The 7,001-nt window shown below is 36.9% G+C and overlaps 1 non-coding gene across 1 annotated transcript; it reads right to left on the bottom strand.

The window, feature by feature from the left end:
- Nucleotides 1-6,519: 6,519 nt before the first annotated feature.
- On the bottom strand, nucleotides 6,520-6,626 carry LOC141716518 (small nucleolar RNA R71). The gene has a single exon (XR_012573225.1). It is a non-coding gene; the product is annotated as a small nucleolar RNA R71 (small nucleolar RNA).
- Nucleotides 6,627-7,001: the final 375 nt, after the last annotated feature.

Below are 7,001 nucleotides of genomic sequence, written 5' to 3'. Positions count from 1 at the left end.
AGAAGCCCGAACCACATATCTCGGGTGGGAAACCGTATGTAGGCTGTGGATAATCCTGAACTACATGACCGTAATCGGTCTGAGTATAATGCCCCCAACTGGATCGAGCAACGCAAGCACTAGGAACAACATAAGGGGCCCATGTAGTGTGGCCCATAGTAGATGTACCGACAATATGGCTCTGGGCCTGAGTAGTGTGGCCGAAAGTAGATATACCAGCATCATGGTTCTGAGAGCTCTACCCCCAGGAAGACCCACCAGCATCATGGACCTGTGAACTGTGACCCCAAATAGACATAACAGAAGCTCCCTCTCCCTGAACAAAATGGTCCCATGTATGTTCAGTATATCCATGTCCCTGAGAACTATGCTCCCAACATGAGCCAGTGGAGGTGTATAATGAAGAACCCTCTCCACATGATGGACGAGGCCAAGGCTCCCAACCATCCCGAAGAGCTGGTGCGCATGAAGAATTGAAGTAGCTGGCCTACGGGCATGAGCACCGCTAGTACATGGTGTAACAGGAAATGGATGCGGGGGCCTCTATAGAAGATATGTGAAACCTATGGCATCTAATGTGCCATGTAAACCCTGCAGTGCCTCATAAATGATACCATCATCTTCTGCCACGCCGAAATCCCGAATCTGGTGGTAGGCAGCGGACAAGCCCTCAACCTGTATTGACAACATGACAACGTGTTTATATAAACATATATTGTGACAAATGAAGAGGTAGTAATCTAAAAAGAGAAAGCTTACAGCCACGGGTAGATGCCCCTACGACCCCTGGAATCTTTGTCGGTCCCTCCAAATCCTGGGGTTGATCATAAAACGCCTAGTGATTCTATCGTACCACTGAGGATACTCAATTGCGCACATAGGTCTGCGAGTACGTCTATAAGATGGTGGCCCAAACATGGTAGTATGACGTGATTCCCACATCTCACACACCGTACCGAAATTAAAAGACCATCCACTCTGACCCCTATGGAAAGAATCATGGTCTGTAAGCGGAGATGCAATAAGTGAAGGGTTTCGAGCACATAAACGCAATGGAAATAGTAATTAAAAACGTAAAAAATCATAATTTTTGAAACCCGCCGTAGGATCCATGCGAAAAACATATATTTAATTCATAGATCAGATTGTTTACCTTAAGAAGCTTTACCAATTGGTTGACTAATGGAGATCCAAAGCTTGTTCAATCACCACGCATCCCGCTCTCGCGATCTACGCTCTATTGGTATCCACACGAATGCTTAAACTCAAGGATTGGATGTGTACTAGCACAAACTCGTCTTGCTCTCTCCATCTTCTCTCTTGGTGGCTAGGGTTTTAGTAAAAATCTTGCACACAAGAGATATTATATAGAGAGTATAATAAAAATTATAATTCTTAACTAATTAGGAGTTATTATTAATTCGAAATTCCTATTTGTATAATAATTAAGTCACACTTAATTATTTAACAAATGAATTTCATAATTAATATTAGTAAATTCGAATATTAATATTTATTTATTTAATTAAGTCATACTTAATTAATATTATAAATAATTCAAATTACTTTAATATAATTTAAATCCAATTTAGATTAAATAATCCTTCAAGCATTCTTAGTGTGTGACTCTATATGTTATTATTACGTTGGCAATGAATTTTAAATCTAATTTAAAATCGTAAACAATGAGTGGTATCTAGTAATACATCATTGTTACCCAAGTAATAATAATTGAATCAGTGATCGATCAAACCTTTCATGAAAAATGTACAATATAATATAATCCCTTTAACCAAATATTATAGATTAAACTAGAGGCATGTAATGTGTCATCCTCATCATAGTTTAATCCAGGTTTCCTTGATCAATGAGTAGACTATCATATCAAATCAACATTTGAGCATGGCCACACATTTCATAGTCTAGCTCACACAAGAGGCCAATAATATCACTCTTAAAATAGGAGGGTTAAATCCCATCTAGATCATTCATATTTCTCATACGATTTATAATATACCCAATGTCCACTTTTATCATTACCCGGTCAAGGATAATTTTTAATGGAATCAATGTATATTAATTCTCGTATAGAAATATAATGACTTCAGGTCTAAGGACCATTACATCATTATTACTGTGAGAATTACTTATGACACAACAGACATGTAGAATCTCACATTGGGTCTGTCCAGCACCATGTACATATACATCTGCTTGTGTTTTTGATTTTAGTATAATCATACCTATGATCAATGAGATGTGATCATCAGTCAACAAACACACCAGTCTTAATGTATTGTTATTGTCCCTTAATAATAATACTCGACTAGGGACCTTTAGGAATATTGATACTATTGTCAAAATCTCATTTCTAAGTCACATACTTAGAGATATAGAATTGCATATCATATTCCAAGGACATTTATTAATCTAACATTTATATCACAGTAAATTAAGAATTAATAAATTATAAAGGGAATAATTGAAAACATAAAAATTAATAATCCTAATGTCATAAACTAAAACATCATAGTATTGTCTATAGGGCACAAACACTAACAGTAGGGACCTACTGCAAGTATCTAAACTGCCTCGTGACCCTATCAGTATAGCTCCACTCCACCCATGTCAAGTAAATGAGTGGACAAGGTGCACTCATAAGTGAAAGCTCAAGCTCAGGGATGTCTCGTACCTCATCGCGCAATCGTGGTAGGGCCTCCAATTGAAGGAATCCTCAGCATGATATCTAGATCATATCGAATGCCGCATAAAGAATGTGTCTGCACACTCATACCATCCAATGGGACCCTCCACCTGAAGCCAAATGTATTGTGTTAATGGCATGGTTGTAACATTTATGAACATGAAAAGAAAGAATCACAATTAATTTAGCATACCTAAGAGCACGGAGATGCTGTATCAAATACGCGTCTCGCTGTCTAGGAGCTAAGGTAGTACAATGCTCATATATCCAAACCTGGACCACATATGCATTACACAAATAAATACTTGTTGTAAGAATGAAGTATGAAGTATGGATAATGCACCCTATAGTATGCATGAAGTATGAAGTATGGATAATGCACCCTATAATATGGATAATGCATCGTAAAATATAAAATGTGTTGAGTGGATATGTACCTGTAATAATGTCATAGACCGGCAGCTCAGTCTTATATCCAATGCTGGCTGAGCACAAGCGTCGGTAATGATAAGCTAGACATGCACTGCCCCAGCTATAAGTACTAATATGCTCCACGTGCCGCATAAATGGGAGGAGGTTCAAAGGCATGTGGTAACCATTATAATTCGGCACAGTAGAACTAATGAGTAGAAATAAGTGTGCACGTATGTGGTATAGCTCATGCTCACGATCATGACCAGTAGCTGAGTGTAGGCGTGAACAATCACCGAAATGACGAACCAACTAACTAATCTTAATTTCACCCTTCCGGATGACATCCATATCTTGCAGTGGGTCGGGGGCAACACCAAAAAGCTCATGCAATAACAATTTACCTACATCCTTTGGAATAGGTAATACGGGACATCCGATACTGCACAACCCTAATATGTAGTATACATCCTCAAGTGTCACAGTGACCTCGCCAAAACAGAGATAGAAAGTATGAGTCTCCGAGCACCATCGATCAAGAAAAGCTGATATGAGGCCAATATGTCTTAAAATTCGAGCGGAGCCGTAAATGATTGTCATTACTCTGCAAGTAAATGTGATATTATGCATTTATGGAGCGCATAAATAACTTTCAAAAGTTAATCAAAACAGGGAAAATGAATGTGTACCGTGCAAACCCAGACAAGCTCTAAACGATGCCTATTTTGTTGATTAAGTAATTCCCCGTCAATTGGACCAGGGTTTATCATTTGTCGTCCAGCTATTTAATCCTGCAAAACACAACCAACATTTGTAAACAAATCAAATTACCATTCCCCTATGCAAAATCAAAAAAAACGGACAACATTTCTCCTGTTCTATCACATTACCATTCCGAAAACACAACCAACAAAGTCAATCTAAGAATTCCGTAATTGTAAACAACAAATTATTTATAATGAATTATCTCGCTTTATTCAAATTATAAACAAATTTTTTTTATAAATATTTAATTGACAAATTGATACAGTTAATAAATTTAAGCCATTAATTAGATTTAATCAATAAATAAATTAATTAAATTTAAGCAATTAATTAAATATAAACAATTTATTAAAGATGAAATAAATAAATAAACAAAAATCATGGTTGTGTTTAATGAAGCAATGACAATTTAAACAAATAAATAAAGACTAACTAAAAATAAAAAATATTTGCTGATGATAAGTGGATTTTATATCCACTTGGAACGCTTAATATCGGCTTAAGTTGGATCTTTTGGACTCAAGTATGTGGTGTTTTTGATATTTTTTGTGTTTAGTTGTTACAAGGCGCTAGTTGGGAGGAGGAACTGAGTTTTGCAATGATTTTATGCTAATAAGAGGTCAGGAATGAAGTTATCGAACGAAGAATGGAGTAGAAGGGAGGAAAATGCTGATAAGAGATCAGATTTTGAAGTCTGGACCATTCTCAAATTAAAGAGAATCTCGTTATCTTCGCATGGGCTGTTGAATCGCCCAATTCTGATGAGAAGAACTCAAGATACGACCAAAAGAAGAAACTGTAGAAAATTACAGAGGCCAGACGCGCCCGTGCCCAAGGCAGCGCGCCCGCGCCCGTTTGGCAGAAACAGAGCACACCCGCGCTTGATCCAGCACGCCCACACCCGCCAGAATGCTACAGAATCCTGTTTTGAGTGGAATTTGATGATTTTAAGAGTCCAGGTCCACTTGGGACTTATATATAAAGATAAAAAGATGAATTTAATAAAAAGGAAGCAAGGGAGAACATTAAGAAGACCTAGAGTATACAAGATGACTAAGGAGAAGAAGATTTAGTTTTATACTTTTATATTCTTCAATTTAGGCGATACTTTTGGATGCTTGTTTTTGCTTTGTTCTAAACACTATTACTTTTATATTCTATCATAGTATTCTGAACTTATTTATTACCATCTTTTCATCGGAACCCATATGACGATGTGTTTGATAATGAACTAATCATTGTCATGGGGTTCTAGCGGATTTATTTATGGATTTCAATAGTTGATTGTTCCAAGTCTTTAGTGTGTGGTGATTTATGATTTCCTAGTTTGGTTGTGCTTATTCGTCTTTGATGGTTAGCTGACATCTAAGAATGTTTGTTAATCTCTATTGAAGCGACATTGAATATAGAGGTTTAAAATTTGCCATGCTAGCATAGATTTATGTATGAATTGACATGCATAATTCGTAGTGTAATTTTAACCATCTTACACACATTATGTAATCATAATAGATAACTTGTTCTTAAACCGTTATATTTTCAAATCTTATAGACATATATGGTCTAAGCATAATTGGTGTTTACTTGGATTCTATCTTGATTGTGGATGCTTAGTAGTAGGGTGTACGTATATCGAAAGATAGCGTATACTAATTTCGTGTTATCTGATTAGTTATCATCACCATCGCATACTATTGATAAAGGCATAAACTTTGGATGAAATATTTAATGAAGTTAGAATCCCATGTTTTATTCTCATATAAGTAAATCACTTATAATCTCTTAGTTAATGCATGCTAGTATAATCTCTTTAGTAGTTAATAAACTCAAACTTGTTACTTGTTTTAGCTATGGATTATAATTATATATTGTTGTATAAGTGCATAATCTAAACTTAACCTAAACCAGTCTTTGTGGGAACAAACTCGACTCAAATCTTATACTACTTGTGATCACGTCCGCTTGCGTGTATTTTCGCATGTGTTTTAGTGCGAACAAGTTTTTGGCCCCGCTACCGCGGACTCAGTGTTAATTTTTAGTTTATGTGCTTGACATCAGTGGTTGTTAAAGTTCACTGACTCAGATTCTTTTACTTTCACTGTTTACTTGTTTATGTTTCAGGTACTCGAGAGAGTCTGTATGCGAACACGTTCTCAATCTCTTAAGGAAACTATTGAAGAAGTGGAAGAAGAAGTTCTTGAAGAAGTTGATAAATTTGAAGAGAAAATTGAAGAAGGAGAAGTAATCATTACAATAGGAGATCGAGCATCAGCAACAAAACATTGAAAGAGTATTCTCAACCAAAGATCAATGACATTCAATCTAGCATTGTCAGACCAGTTATTGCAACTAATACTTTTGAGATCAAGCCTGGCATGATTCATATGGTACAGAACTTAGTCCAGTTTGGGGGTTCTCCAACGGAAGATCCTAATATGCATATTAGACTTATCGAGATCTGTGACACCTTCAAGTTCAATAATGTTTCAGAAGATGTTGTGAAACTGAGACTTTTCCCATTCTCTCTGAGGGATAAAGCTAAGAGCTGGCTGCACTCTCTACCACCAGGTTCTATTGCGACATGGGAGGATCTTGCTCAAAAGTTTCTTACTAAATTCTTCCCTATGGAAAAGACAACTGCAATCAGGAATGCTCTTACTCAATTTGCGCAACAATCAGGAGAATCTCTATGTGAAGTTTGGGAACGTTATTAGGAGATGTTGAGAAAGTGTCCTCATCATGGAATGCCTGATTGGATGGTGATCAATTGCTTTTATAATGGTTTGGGAGCACAGTCAAGACCTATACTCAATGCATCATCAGGTGGAGCTTTATGGGCTAAGAGCTATGAGGAAGCTTATGAGTTGATTGAGATGATGGCTGCGAATAAATATCAGAATCCAAACCAGAGAATGCCATAGGGCAAGGTAGCAGGAGTTCTTGAGGTGGATACAGCTACGGCTATCACTTCTCAGCTAAAGGCGATAGCTATGAAAATCGATTCTCTGGCCAACTGTAGAGTTAATCATATAGCCAGTGTTTGTGAGCTGTGTGCAGGTGCACATGCGACGGAGCATTGTGCTATATCTTGTGAATCTACTCAATTTGTGAGCAACTTTCA

Source organism: Apium graveolens, chromosome 3 (genome assembly GCF_009905375.1).
Source record: "Apium graveolens cultivar Ventura chromosome 3, ASM990537v1, whole genome shotgun sequence".
NCBI lineage: Eukaryota > Viridiplantae > Streptophyta > Magnoliopsida > Apiales > Apiaceae > Apium > Apium graveolens.
The sequence above is the reverse complement of the archived record's forward strand: the minus strand, read 5'-3'. Positions and strand labels throughout refer to the sequence as shown.